Source organism: Lutra lutra, chromosome 8 (assembly GCF_902655055.1).
Source record: "Lutra lutra chromosome 8, mLutLut1.2, whole genome shotgun sequence".
Classification (NCBI taxonomy): domain Eukaryota; kingdom Metazoa; phylum Chordata; class Mammalia; order Carnivora; family Mustelidae; genus Lutra; species Lutra lutra.
Window position 1 is genome coordinate 46,594,172 of NC_062285.1, and position 15,813 is coordinate 46,609,984.

General features: G+C 36.1%; 1 protein-coding gene across 3 annotated transcripts in view; it reads left to right on the forward strand.

Annotated features, from left to right (window-relative positions):
* The window catches only part of TAFA2 (TAFA chemokine like family member 2), a 489,998-nt gene that overhangs the window by 461,939 nt on the left and 12,246 nt on the right, over positions 1-15,813 (forward strand). The window contains exon 5 of one of the 3 annotated variants that reach the window (XR_007129699.1): positions 9,889-10,132. The exons of the other annotated variants lie outside the window; for them this stretch is intronic. The gene's annotated coding sequence lies outside the window, so the exon portion shown is untranslated. The remainder of the gene's footprint in view (positions 1-9,888; positions 10,133-15,813) is intronic. 3 annotated transcript variants of the gene reach the window in all.

Consider the following 15,813-nt stretch of genomic DNA (forward strand, 5'->3'; position numbering starts at 1 on the left):
CTTCCCATTGAGATCAGGAACACGACAAGAATGCCCATTCTCATCGCTGTTGTTCAATATAGTACTGGAAGTCCTAGCAACAGCAATCAGACAACAAGAAGAAATAAAAGGTATTCAAATTGGCAAAGAAGAAGTCAAACTCTCTCTCTTCGCAGATGACACGATACTTTATATGGAACACCCAAAAGACTCCACCCCCAAACTACTAGAACTCATACAGTAATTCAGTAATGTGGCAGGTTAAAAAATCAATGCACAGAAATCAGTTGCTTTCTTATACACCAACAATGAAAATATAGAAAGGAAAATTAGAGAATCAATTCCATTTATTATAGCACCAGGAACAATAAGATACCTTGGAATAAACCTAACCAAAGAGGTAAAGGATCTGTACTCAAGTAACTACAGAACACTCATGAAAGACTTTGAAGATGACACAAAAAGATGGAAAAGCATTCCCTGCTCATGCATTGGAAGAATAAACATTGGTAAAATGTCTATACTGCCCAGAGCATCTATAATTTCAATGCCATCCCAATAAAAATTCCACTGGCATTTTTCAAAATGCTGGAACAAACAATCCTAAAATTTGTATGGAACCAGAAAAGACCCTGAATTGCTAAGGAAATGTTGAAAAAGTAAAAGCTGAGGGCATCGCATTGCTTGATTTCAAGCTTTACTACAAAGCTGTGATCACCAAGACAGCATGGTACTGGCACAAAACCAGACACATAGACCAGTGGAACAGAGTAAAGAGTCTAGATATGAACCTGCAACTCTGGGGTCAAATACTCTTTGACAAAGCAGGAAAAAATATCTAGTGGAAAAAAGCCTCTTCAATAAATGGTGCTGGGAAAATTGGACAGCTATGTATAGAAGAATGAAACTTGACCATTCTCTTATACCATACACAAAAGATAAACTTGAAATGGATAAAAGACTTCAACATGAGGCAGGAATCTATCGAAATCCTAGAGGAGAACATAGGCAATAACCTCTTCGACATCAGCCACAGCAACTTCATTCAAGACACATCTCCAAAGGCAAAGGAAACAAAAGCGAAAATGAACTTTTGGGGCTTCATCAAGACCAAAAGCTTCTGCACCACAAAGGAAACAGCCAACAAAACAAAGAGGGAACCCAGGAAATGGGAGAAGATATTTGCAAATGACACTACAGACAAAGGGCTGATATCCAAGATCTATAAAGAACTCCTCAAACTCAACACCCACAAAACAGATAATCACATCAAAAAATCGACAGAAGACATGAACAGACACTTCTCCAAAGAAGACATACAAATGACTATCAGACACATGAAAAATGTTCATCATCATTAGCGATCAGGGAAATTCAAATCAAAACCACATTGAAATACCAAGTTATGTCAGTTAGAATGGCCAAAATTAACAAGACAGGAAACAAGTGTTGGAGAGGATGTGGAGAAAGGGCAACCCTCTTACACTCTTGGTGGGAATGCAGGTTGGTGCAGCCACTTTGGAAAACAGTGTGGAGATTCCTTAAGAAATTAAATATAGAGCTACCTTATGACCCTGCAATTGCATTACTGGGTATTTACTCTCAAGATACAGATATAGTGAAAAGAAGGGCCATATGTACCCCAATGTTCATAGCAGCAATGGCCACAATCGCCAAACTGTGGAAAGACCCAAGATGCCCTTCAACAGACGAATGGATAAAGAAGATATAGTCCATATATACAATGGAATATTATGCCTCCTTCAGAAAGGATGAATACCCAACTTTTGTATCAATGGATGGAACAGGAGGAGATCATGCTGAGTGAAATAAGTCAGAGAGAGTCAATTATCATATGGTTTCACTTACTTGTGGAGCGCAAGGAATAACATGGAGGACATTAGGAGAAGGAAAGGAGAAGTCAGTTGGGGGAAATCAGAGGGGGAAATGAACTATGAGAGACTGTGGAGTCTGAGAAACAAACTGAGGATTTTGGAAGGGGGGGCAGGGGGATGGGTAAGCCTGGTGGTGGGTATTAAGGAGGACATATACTGCATGGAGCACTGGGTGTGGTGTATAAACAATGGATCTTGGACCACTGAAAAAATAAATAAAAAGTTGTTAATAGTCTTATAAAATGGGCCAGCTTTTTCAAAACTCAAACATGAACAGTATTATTTCAAGTAGTCAGCCTTATTAAATAAACACTAATGTAGAGATAGCTCAAGTTTCCCTTATTACCTCCATTCATATTTAAACATGGTAAACTTTAAAAAGCACCAGTTCTTCAAAGGTTGGTCTGTGTACCTATTCCCTTTTGGATTAGCTACAGAAAGATCATGCTAGAAAGGAACCATAGAAATGGAGTATGTGGATTCTAGAGTCTGTAATGGTAATAGGATGTGCCGTTCCAGGTACCTATCACAGATGGGCCTCATGAAAACTGTTGTATTAATCACTTGTAAAGGAAGATTTATGCCGCAGGAGCAGAAGTAGTTTCTCCCTTACAGCCATCAGAAAATGGTGAGGATTCTTGAGGACTTATCAGAGCTACCAAATGAAGGAGGCAATTTTTTTCCCTGAACATTGCAATTATTGTCTTTTACTCAACCGGTATTTGTACATCCACTGTTCCAATTCAAATACAGTCTCACAAAAAGTTTCCTTTTATGGTTAAAAGGTTTTATTCACTTGAGAGAGACATGTTATGTTCAGGTTTATGTGCTAGGTTTGTGGGTTATTTTTTTTTTTTAAGCTTTTTGTACTTATTTGCCTATGGCAATTTAAGATGAGGCTAGCTTAGAGTAGTTGGTACAGCAGTAAAGGACTCTTTTATTGAATACTGAGCTACTCTTGCCCATTTTGCTATTACTAATACAACATTAATGTTCTTACTAAATCACAAAAACACCAAGTAGAAACTGATGCTGAAAGTATTTATAGATATTCAGCAATTAGCAGAGGCTAGTAATTCCTATTTATGGAATAACAAATAAAACCTAAGTGATTTTTTTAACCTCAGTACATTTCAAACAAAATGGGTTTTATATAGGTTTTTTCCTCTTAAGAAAGGAAAAAAACTGTGTTAGATCTATTGTGTATAATATACCCCCTTTATAATTTATCCTGACTCTAGTATAACCTTTGAAAATAAAACAGACTCAGCACAGGCAATGTATAGCTTGGAAAAGACAACTATAGTATCAGAGAGCAGGAAATGCCTCCATACCTAATGCTTTATTACACAATTAGAGTTCATACAATGGAATAATGAGAATACTAAGTATATAAACTTCTGATTTTGAAAATATTTATTTCAAAGTACTGTTTGTAAGTGTTTAGGAGTTGGCATTTGTTGTCTTCTCATTGTAGGCATTATTGCAGTTAACCTTCATAGTAGTGTGATGAGATAGGGACCATCTCCATGTATAGGAAAAGAAACAGGTTTTTTGTAGTGAAATAACAGGGCCACACACTTAATAAATACCCAAGTCAGAATAAGCCCATAGCTGGATGATACCCTTAACCCATGCTCTTAATCATTACTTATTAATTACCACCTCCCTGATTCTCTGAAAATCTTAAATTCATCATCATCATCAGTAGATGAACATTCAATATATGTAGGACCCACTACTCTTTGTTTTTTTTCCAATTTATTTTCTTTTCAGTGTTCCAGCATTCATTGTTTATGCATCACACCCAGTGCTCCATGCAATACATGCCCTCCATACTACCCACCATCAAGCTCACCCAACCCCTCACCCTTCTCTCCTCCAAAACCCTCAGTTTGACCCACTACACTTAGGGAACTTTTTTTTTTTTTTCAGCATAACAGTATTCATTATTTTTGCACCACACCCAGTGCTCCATGCAATCCGTGCCCTCTACAATACCCACCACCTGGTGCCCCCAACCTCCCACCCCCAACTCCTTCAAAATTCTCAGATCGTTTTTCAGAGTCCATAGTCTCTCATGGTTCACCTCCCCTTCCAATTTCCCTCAACTCCCGTCTCTCAATCTCAACACTTAGGGAACTTTTAATTACTCATGGTAAAGAGAAGAAAAAAAATTAGGGGAAATTGAAATTCACAATGATTATTTTTCAATTTTAGGCAAAATTAGGAAAATGCCATTATAACTTTTCATTATGATGTAACAGAAATAACAAAAAATACCAGCAAATGAACCCTATATTTAAGAGAATGTTCGTGTTTTAAAATAGATCTAGATTTTGTGAGAAGCCTATTTTGACCTCTTTGTTATAATGAATCTTCTATCTCAAAGGTAATAGTGTGTGCCATGGCTTTAATTGGATTCTGAGTTCATGACCTTGGATTACAATAGTAACCGATAATATTATAGTCAGTCTTTAACATTACAACCTCAGTGTCTCATTTTTATGATGGAAAAGTTGAAGAAGCTAGTACAGAACTATATCTAGGAACCCTTTCTCAATGCCAGCCTTAAAAATTTATTAGCAACTTAAAAAAAATTTATTAGCAACTTGATGTGATTTAATAGGTTTCAGAAATGTTTTATGCTTCAAGAAATGTTCACTTTTTGCCGATCACAGTGGCTAAAATTCCTGTACTGGAGAATCATACATTTATAGAGTTAAGATTTCAACATTCAGGAATTGTTTACTAAAACTGAAACTTTCACAACAAGAATAATTACTCTATATGGATGAAGATTGTCCATAAAAGGACATATTTCCAAGATAAACCCAAGAGGAAGTCAGGACAATAGGTGTAAATCAGGACTATCACTCAAACTGAAAAATACAGTAACCTCAAGTGTAAGTAACAACTTACATTTTGAGCATTAGATGCTAGTAAATTTGAAAATAAGACTAAATCTAAATAAGAATGTTATGCAGAGGTACTATGCAGGTAGAATACCAAAGATAAATTTCAAATGCTACCTAATTTAGTGGATGACTAATCAATACCAAGTTTATCAGTAAAATTGAACTCCTGAAACTTAACTTTCACTTTCAGTAAGTGTTGTTTGGTAGTATTGTCAAACTTCTCCATCTTCCTCTTCCCCAAAAGGGGACTGAAGAGCTTAACAAAATGTAAGATGGTATACTTGGAGGCACTGGAAACCAAGAAGAGAAGAGAAGAGTTTCTGATCCCGGATTTGGGTAGTGGAAGACCAAGAGAGATTTGTCCAGTTTTAGGAGTTACTTAACCTGTGAAGGTAATTGTCCATGTTAGAGGGAGTACAAAAGGTGGAAAAAGAGGAGAGGAAAAAGAAATCAAGAATGAATAGAACAGAGTTCTTGGTATATTTTAACAAAAATTTATCAGTGACTATACCAAATGTAAAAGGCTTTAAATGATCTACTTAAAAGGCAAATAAGTGCAAGGATTGTTACTCTGGATCAAAAGGTCAAAACACAAATATATGCAAATTAGCAAGGGAGCATCTAAATTATAAGTATGGAAAACTAAAAGTGTGAAAATAAATAGAAAACATACATTTATGCCAACACTAACCTAAAGAAAGTAGATATAATGATTTTAATAGCAAAGAAGAATGTGGCAAAATTATTGCTAAGGAGGAACATTCCTAATGATAAAAGGTATAATTTGTCGAGGAGACTGCATGATAAGTGACTTTTTGGTTACACTAGTGCTTGCATGCTACATCCATTTTTACCAGAATTAGTAAAAATTAAATTCTCACTATGGTCAAGCAGTATCATAAACACTGAACACATATTACTTTACTTGATCCTCACAACCACCCCAGAGGATAGATAGGCTTATTATTATCTTCATTTTATACATGAGGTCTTTTTGCACATGAGAATGAGAAATAAGGAGGTTTCCCAAAATTACATAGCTCATAAGCAATGGAGTGGGGACTAAACCCAGGCAGTCTGGTCTCCAACTTATAATGATAAGTATTTGCATAGGAAAATATTTAAATGGACCCGATAATTTTTAGCTTCCTCTCTGCTACACATTTCAAACCAGTTTGCATTGGATGAGGTGGTGCCTAAAATGCTTTTTTCCTTCTGCTTCAGTTATCCATTTAGATTCTTCTTTATCTCATCTCTTCAGAACCCCCTAAAAGCAGAGATAGACTATTTTTTTCTCATGACTGGCCTCACATTCCTCTGGAACTTCATTATCCTGAGAACAACTAAAGAATTTGGGGAGGAGACATCCCTTCAAAGGAAAAGCTAAATGCTACAGTGGAGGGAAGAGTGCCCTTCTTTTTCTAGATTGTTTTCCTAAACTAGGGTATGTCTCAATCTAGCTAGGGTATAAGGGAATTTAAGTCAAGCATTGAGGAATTCTTTGTCAACAGTTAAAGAATGTGCCAGAAAGTCATGTGCCAGAAAAAAACGGTTGGCTTCCTGTACACACATAGACTGGTTCACTGGTTTCCTTATGTTAAACTTTGTAAATCTCACTGTCTGAAAAGAAAGAACAGCGGCTTCCAGGGCTTAAAAAAAAAAAAAAAGTCATGTGTTCATTCAGGGTCTATCAGTTCTGCATTCCAGGAATGAAACTTGGGAGGAGGAAGGTATGCAGCATGTGTGTTTCTAGTTCCTTTTTTTGTGTGCCCACATGAGAACAAGGACTGTATCTGCTTTTGCCCCATCCTCAGTAGGTAACCATAGAAGGAACAACAATATTTGTTGAACAAAGAAATTGATGAGTGAGTAACATCTGCGACCTCATCTCCTACTATTCTCTCCTTGTGTGCTCTGTTGCCACAACACCACCCTCCTTTCCTGTCTCAAGTCATTCACACATGTTGTTCCCTCTGTCTAAAATTCTCTTTCCCCAACCATTAGCTTGACTGACTCTCACCGCTGTAGACTTTTACTGGTCTTACTTCTCAGCAACTGTCTATGCTAACTACCTCAAACATCCTTCTTTTCCTCTTGACTCTACTTTTCTCCTGCCATGGCCTAATATATTGGAAAAAAAATTATCACTGTTTCTTTTGTTTGCCTCTCCAGACTGTTGGTTCATAGGGGTAGTGATTTTTTTCACACCCAGGACAGTGTCTGCTACTGAGGATGTGTTCAATCAATGTTAGTCAAGTGAATGAATGGAAGAACCAGTTGTGTAGGACCTATTTCACTAGGTTTGAAGCCTCAGAATGAGGATCTCAGTCCCCCGACTATCACTTGCTGCTTAGATGCATCTTCCAGAAGTTTCACTTAATTTATCTGAACGTCAGTTTCTTCAACTATAAATTGAAGATAATAGTAATTAGTAACAAGGCCTAATAACCATAAATAGTAAATGGGGATAGTCTAAAGAATAATTTTGAGGGTTATAAGAGAAAACAAATGGCACTAAGTAGCCTATTGATGCCAACAATTATGATCTAAGAGGTGGAGGCTAAAGAAAGGGTGAGGAGGGTTTCAGCTCTCCCTGAGGAGAAGAATCAGCTATCTTTGGCATTCTAGTCTAGACCAGAATATGGAGTCTGCTGCATTTTGCTAAGCAAAAATTAACTTCTCTTTGTCTTTTAAAATACTAGCCTCTTTATTTGGAAAAAAATGGGGGAGGGATCATGGATCCTGAACTAAATATAGAGCATATAATCAGTGTATAAGGGAGAGAGATTGTATGTACATTATTATTTGGGGGGGGCAAATCAATTGTAGTATTTCTTTATTCTTTTATAAGAAACTTGATGGTATTTCATTTATACCACCACACCTGATGTCAAGCGAGCATGTAATACTTAGGTGTAGGATAATTGTCACTGTGGAGTATTTCATGAGAAAATTCTCCTGACACTGTTAAGCAGCAGTATGGAAATTACTCAAGAGAGAAGTGCATTAAAAAAAATTAGGATAATTTCAAACTGAAATGTTAACTGTAATGAGTATGCTAGAACCAACCTTGATGTATCTATTTGGACATTTTCCACATCCCAAGTGGTTAGTCTAATACCAATTAAAGCATCACACATTGCTATTATCTTCTTACATTATTATTTTCATGAATTAATTTTGTTTTAAAAATCAGACCTTTTCCAAATGAGAATAAATTTAAATACCCGAGGTGCGAATGTGAAACTGATGTCAGGACCCATACCTATCTATAATTTCAAAGTCTGAAACCAGAGGATCATGGGAATAATCCTAAAAAAATTTAAGATGGAGGAACTGACCTTTGGGTCACTTAATTGTTCCCTTAGCTTTTCACAGAGAATCCAAATGGTAGTACTATGTTTCTTTCTTGTAAAATTATGTATCACTTTCCTCTTATATTCATAACTTCATTTGTCCATTTATCTATCCGCCCACCCATCCATCATTTCAGTTTTGCAATTTAATAAATATGAGGCATCCTTTATGTGCCTGGAATGCTGCTTAGCGCGGATGAGCAAAATGTATGCTAATATCTTTTTTCTAATACAGCATAGTTTAGTGTGAGAAACAAAGAGATTAATAATCAAAATATGGTGAGATATGTCTTAGATGTATGGACAGAGTGCTGAGTGGATGAATCACAAAGGTTCATGAATTATGAAATGGTAACATTTCTTCTGAGACTTGAAAGAAGAGCATTTCAGGCAAAGATAAAGGATATACAAAGATAAGGAGATAGGAATGGGCACATCAAGTCCTGTGAGTATTAATTATGACTAGAGTAGAGCCTGTGTCTCTCTGAAGGGAGAGAGGAAGGTAGGTGGGTTGATATGAACTCCAGATTCATTCTTTGTCACACATATCTTTGGTAAGTCATGACACGGACCTACTTTATGACTGCACTGGCTCCGACCTATGTAGATAAAATCAAGTGATCATGGTGACCAGAACTCAAAAGCTTCATTCTTTCTCAGGCCATATTTTAGTCTTACATTTTCCAGTGAGGTAGGGAGAGATCTAGGCATGATGGGGAAAAGGGTTGTTCCTATTCCTCAAAGACTCCATTTTTTTTTTTTCTAAATTGGGAAATACTTTTTTATATTAGAACATGATTAATTTATTTCTGCTATTGGCCTTAACTGCCCTCAGCTCTTAAATTTATGTAGATGTTTTACTTTGATTCACATTACCAAAACCTTCTATTAGAAATTACTAGCCACTCCTTCATATGATTTTATCATTTATTATTTTTATTCATGTTAAGCTCTCAAATAGTAAATTATTCAAATATTTGAAATTCAAATAGTACGTTTTATATTTCTGGAGTACTTTGGGAAAGAGATAATAAAGAAAAGCTTTGAAAGTCTCTATCTAGAAAATGTCATAAATTACAACTGAAAAATGTCATGGATCCCATTCAGATTGTTAATGAGGATCACATAGTTGATGAGCAGAGAATAACAAAGCTGACTTGTGAATGCCTATGGGTGGCTAGACCTGTACATTGGTTAAATGACTTGGTCCCACTTACCAGCATTAAATTGTGGATGACTCAGGTTCATGCTATGGAAAAATCATGAATTACTATAGACATGCATATTTGGGAAAGCCTATGAATGGTTAAGGTAGCAAATATTAAATGTTTGAATTATAGTTGAATATTATTATAGAATACTAGTTGTATAATTCTTTTAACCATCTATGTCAAAAAGGATTGTGTATGGATTTTAAAACTTTTTTACTAAGTTTGTGTAGAATGCTTCCCAAAATGTTAACAAGAAATTCTTAGAATTTTTTTATCAATTAGTTGTAATAGCTTTTTATTTTAGGCCCCATTTATGAGTATGTGTTTTCTGAAATTAAAAAAAGTTCTAAGAGTTTATAATCATCTAGGAGATATGCAAACCTATTTCCATTGTGAACTTTTATGGATGTAAAGGAAATTATTGTCTCTCTGTCCCCTTATATTTGTTGAAATGTTCCCTTTCTCCCAGGTTTGCTTCTTATAATCATCTGTTGAACAGTGGAGTACCTGACATGTGTTTATTCCTTAGGCAAACGTGTAAAACTCTTCAAGTTCGAATGGAGAAGTAGAAAGAGAAGGTTTCTGCTGTGCCTGATGACAATTTTTGATTTTTCCACTCAAAAAAATTCTGGCTCCACACTGGAGCACTAGTGTGGCGAATCCTAGTGTTGGTCGGATTCTAAGGAAGGGACAGCAGTTTCGTTGAGGAGTAAAGATTCAAAACATCTCCTGAAATGAGCTCTCGTCTTGGTTTATTTCTCACAGAGCAGCAGGTGTGTACACTGTGTTACAGGACCAACTGTAACCTACTCTTTCTTATAGTTACCATTAGCATTCTAGGTGCTCCTGATTCCAGGGGGAAAGATGAACTTGGTACAGCTTTAGGGATCAGAAGGCAAAGAACTGTCTCAGTTGTTAGTAAAGAAAGGCACTGAATTGTCTTTTATAGGGAGCATCACTCTTTGAACTAATTAGACCCACAAATTAAAACTGCCACAAAGAGGTGACCCTAATATTGTCACCTACAATGGCCCTGCAGTTGACATTGTTTTTCCAAGAATAAGAAACGGATAATACAAAACTTTGGGTCTATTAGTGGACCTCTGTCAGTGTTCAACCAGCCTTTAATGTGGAAATTAGCATGTAAAGTACTGAGCCATCAGGCTTTCACTGAATCTCTGTAAACCAAGTAAAGATTGTATTCTTACCTATGGTCCAATCTTTATATATTTACATTGCCCTATAATTGAATCAGCTATGTCAAAATAGCATCTAAACAATGAGAAATTGCTGACGATTCACGTTTTGATCACTTTTGGGAATTCCAAACTATAGAAATGTGACAAGTATTCTAAAACCAAAAGACAAGAACAACCCAGGGAAGAATATAACTGAGAAGTAGAAGGGAAAAAGCAAAGCACCCAGTATATTAAACATCACAGACTACATTATACTGTTTTTCAGAAAATACCTAGTTTTTCAACTTACAGAAGGCGAATTTTTTTTTCCCAAAGATCTACCACACATGGTAGGATCATCTCTAAATGTAATATTATGGAAAAGGATAGGGATGAGGGTGCATGTGCTACTTCAGCCATGGTACTATCTTGGTACAAGTTCTAACAAATTCTTCTCCAAGTGACAGCAACATATTCTTTATTCAGACAGGTAGTTCAAGGAAAGATTGTGACTAAGAATGATTTGCATTTGTAACTCAAACTAGCTGGAAGTTCAGAAAAAATGCTGCTCTTAGTAATTTCTAGGCTACTCAGAAGAGTTTCTTCCATGTTTCAGCCCTTCTCCCCAACTCCACTTATCGTAAATCTTAAGTACAGTTCATACTGCTTAATTCTGCTAGCCCTCATACGCAGTGAAGTTGAAGTCCTTGAAGAATGTAATACTTTAGCAGATAGATTTCAGAAAGTGGATAAAAACTATCAATTCAAATAAGGCCTTTATAAATTAGAGGGGAGTCTAAAAAATGAACTTAATATCAAATTTTGCAGGTAAAGTAATTTCCAATTGAGTTCAAAATCTCAATTGTCTCTAAAAGTCTGTGAACTATACTGGTATATGAAATAATACTTTTAAGTCTATACTCAGATTTCTTTCAAGTATTCAAAATAATTGTTTCCCCCTTTTAAGGACTTTCCAATGTTTTTAAGTAAAACATAACTGGATCCCAATGTCCTTGTCTTTCAGAATGATCTTAATTTTGGGGGTCATTTTCCACCTGGAATAAACACAAGTTGTGAACAGGGATGGGAAAAGGAAAGTTTTAAATTTCCTTACTATCCCAAAGGAATTTATTAACTACCCAAAGAAAACTTGGGGAATTTATTTATTTATTTTGGTGCTAGCAGTGAATGTCATCTGGACAGAATCAGTTGATCTGCTTGTGAGTAGAAGAATGTGCATAAATGGCAACACAAACAGTCGTCTGCTGTCATGAGTCACATAGAAGAGTTCATGGCAGGTGCACTGTACAGCTTTCAGAGTTCTGAGAAATAGTGCAGGTCCATCTGTTCCAAAGATTCATTTCCAGTCAAGATCTTCATTTATACAGCATAGGAAGCTGAAAGCCATCGACAGATGTTGTATTTGTGGTAAAAGCTTACTAGTTGTGCATTCTAATATAATGAGTAGGCCTCTTAGAAAAATGGAGTCTACATCATTGAACTTGGGTAATCTGAATAAAGTTTTATCTCATTTGGAAATAATGCTTTTTAAGAAAAGTCAGAATAGTCTGGGGATAGAAGGGATTAAGAAGTTCACTGAGTCCAACAGACTCCCTCGGTAGACAGGAACCCTGGAGATTCAGAGATTTTTAACTGACTTGGCCAATGTGCTTAGACTAGCAGGTAGCAACACTAGTATAAACTCTTATCAGAGTAAGGTCACCCCTCTTCCTGAAATTTGTGGCATGAAAATCCAACAGTTTTCATGGCTATAGGAATCACCTCCATTGCTAAGAAAGCAAAATACAGTCTTAGTTTATTTTGTATATAGGTGAGTAGGCTTATGAAGATGATTCTTACGTCATTGCCTTACAGTGCCTCATCTATACCTAAATGCTGTTTGGTCAGCTTACTCTTGAAGGATTATTTTAGACCAAAAGGAGTCTTTCATTTTGTAATACCTCATTATATAAGGTGCTTTAAGATAGGACAAGTACATTCACGTACATTTATGACCAGCTCAATGGCTGCTTTTCTCTAGTTTAAATGAGAAAACCTGCTGCTGCCGAGTAACGATGTTTTAATTGCACATTCAGTACACCAACACTAAGCAAGAGCTTAATTCATGTACTTGTAAGAACTACATTAAAAAAATACAACTTGGCAAAGAAGCAGTTCTATTCCAAGCAAGGGAAAGTTCATTCAAATCAGCTTTTAGGATTATAAAGGTTTTCTAGCTTTCCTTTTACTTTTATCAGATAAGTTAAATTTACTTATCAGAATGTTAGTTTGATTTGTTGCCTGTTGTGATGTCATGAAACAGCTGTATTATAAAGACTGGATAAGCACTGCATTTAAACCTACCACCTCCTTTTGGAAATACTGCCACATATTTATTCCTTGCCTTCCAACTGTTTAAATATTGCTCATCAGTCCAAAAATAAATGTTTCTCGAATAACATGGGTATTTACTATAAATTCAACATGTTTTTATGAAATTCACTTGTAATGTTCATAATGCATTGTCTGTTCTATTATTGTGTGTATAGGACCCATTTTATATTTACAGGAATGCAAATATTGCTCAATAGTTCCTTATAACAAGATTTTAATAGCCACATTGGAGAAAAAGATTATTTTTTTGAATTAAGCTAAAGTGATAAGATTCACATTGATGCTGTGGAAATGGCAGTGATTTCACAAATTTATATAGACTGGCAAACTGAACAACTGGGATTTTTTAAAAATCTGGAATATGGGATAGAACTCAATGTAGAACAATATCAGCAGAATCATCAAAAATAAGGAAATTTACGAATCTGCATTTTGTTTTAGCATCATTATACCACATTTATTTTTTAAGTCTAGATGGCTATAGTGTTATTTTCGTAAATATTTGTTCTGTATGCAAAGTCTGATGGCAGCTGGCCCATTAAAAAGACAAAGTAAGAATGAACAAGAATGGATTATGAGTCTATAAACACTAGTAATGTATGATCAGAAATATCAGGGGCAAAAACTAGGAATTCAGTGCATTCAGAGGGCTAGAAATGTATGTGTGTGTATATATAATATGTAATAATAATTACCATACATAGTGTTTATTATGTGCCTGGCACTGTTCTAAGCACCTGACCTATTCGCTTATTTGCTCCTCAGCTCATACACCTCTATGATGTAGGTACTAATATTATCCCTGTTTTACTCAAGGTCACACACTGAGTTATCAGCAGAACTGAGCACTGAACCTAGGAAGCCTGGCTTCAGGTACATTCCTTTTAACCACTACTCTATATCAACTCATCTGAAAAGAGTCTCACTCCCAAAGTAGGCCCAAACAGTGACACTTCCCTCTTAATATGACTTTTATGACTAGTAAGAATATGAAATGAATAATTGCACATCAGTTTCTATAAGACACCAAAAATTAACTTAAAATCAATACTTAACACTGCAAGCAGCAGTAACGTCCCCCTCCAATAATTATTCTATGTATCACCTTTTGTGTAGGGTTTGGGAATTACCACCACTATCACCAGTTATTTAAGAAGCATTTACCTGGACACTTTGGGAGGATTATCTGATTTAACCACAACAGCAAATGCATGGGGTCTGGTAATACCATTCTCGTATTATCAAGGAAGACTAGGCTCAAGGAGTTCAAATAACTTATTCTGCCCCACAGTATGAGAAAATACTAAGGAAGAGATCTGAACCCGGGCTGTGCGTTCATGCCTCTCATCAAAGCATGTTTGATGCTGATACCTCAGGTGGCAGGCCTTGAGCAGGGAAAAAGGAATTACAAACTCCATGAATAGAATTATTTTAAGAACTTGACAAAATCATGTTTTACACTTGGGACAGGATAGATTCTTTAATTTCCATTTTAGCCTAATTTAGCTTCACTAGAAGATGGACAGAGGACACTGCATAATGTTCAAAATATAAAATAAAAACAGTACAAAACAGCTGACTTAATTTCATATTTAACTAATGTTATATATGCCATTACTTGGTTTTGTTTTCCCTAATTAGAACATGATCCTAGCACAAATTTTTGAGAAATCTCATCAGGATCCTATAATAGATTTGTTAGATTGGGAGAAATAAATGGAAAGGTTTTTTAAAAAGGGGGCTAATTCTTAAAGAATTAGTGCTTTTTGCTTAATATTAGCAGGTTAGCTCCATCCTGGTGGGTCATTACCAAGATAGCTTTGTGCTTGTGACTAGAAAAACTGCCATTACTACTATTATTATTACTGTTGTTATTATTATTACCTTTTGCCTGTGTTCAGCTGTCAAGTATTTTCACTTGCTGAATTGGCTAGTGTGTAGGACAAGTTTACATAAAAGAACAGCTGTGTGAAGCATTGCCTTTGGAAAGGCAAATTCACTAGGTGGTGATTAAAATGAATGAGGGGCACCTGGGTGGCTCAGTTGGTTAAATGTCTGTGTTTGGCTCAGGTCATGATCCCAGGGTCTTGGGATCTAGTCCCCAACAGGCTCTGTGTTCAGTGGAAAGCCTGCTTTTCCCTCTCCCTCTGCCTGCCAATCTGCCTACTTGTGCTCTCTATCTCTGTCAAATAAATAAATAAAATCTTTTAAAAATATAAATAAATAGAACCAATGAAGCTCAGGGCACAACTGTAATGATCATTTCTTCCTTCATGCAGTATTCTATATCAACTGCCCTCAGAACCAGAAGACAGTACATTCATAGTAGCAAATGCTATTTCTTATCCTGTAAAGATGGTTTTATTGCACTTCCTGCTTTTAGTTACTGAAAACTTGCTGAAAATCATCTGTACAAGCTACCACTTTTTATTTACTCTTTGGCCTCTACCAAAAGATATGGCTTGAGTGAGAGAGAGCAATATTTAAGTTCTAAAAATAAGGCAATGCTTAATGTGGTGTGTTAAAAAAATAATTTAAAATTAGTACAATAGAGGTGCAAGATGGCAGAGGAGTAGGAGACTGAAATATAATCAGATCCCAGGAGTTCAGCTAGTTATCAAACCATTCTGAACACCTACAAACTCAACAGGAGATCAAAGAGAAGAAGAGCACCAATTCTAGGAACAGAAAATCAACAACTTTCTGGAAAGTAGGACATGCAGAGAAGTAAATCCCAAGTGACAGGAAGATAGACCGTGGTGGGAGGGACCAGCTCCCCACAAGTGAGAATGTAGTGGAGCACAAAATTAGAACTTTTAGAAGTCTGCTCCACTGAGGTTAAGTGGGGGGTGGTGAGACCTTGCCAGGACAGTGTGGTCTCA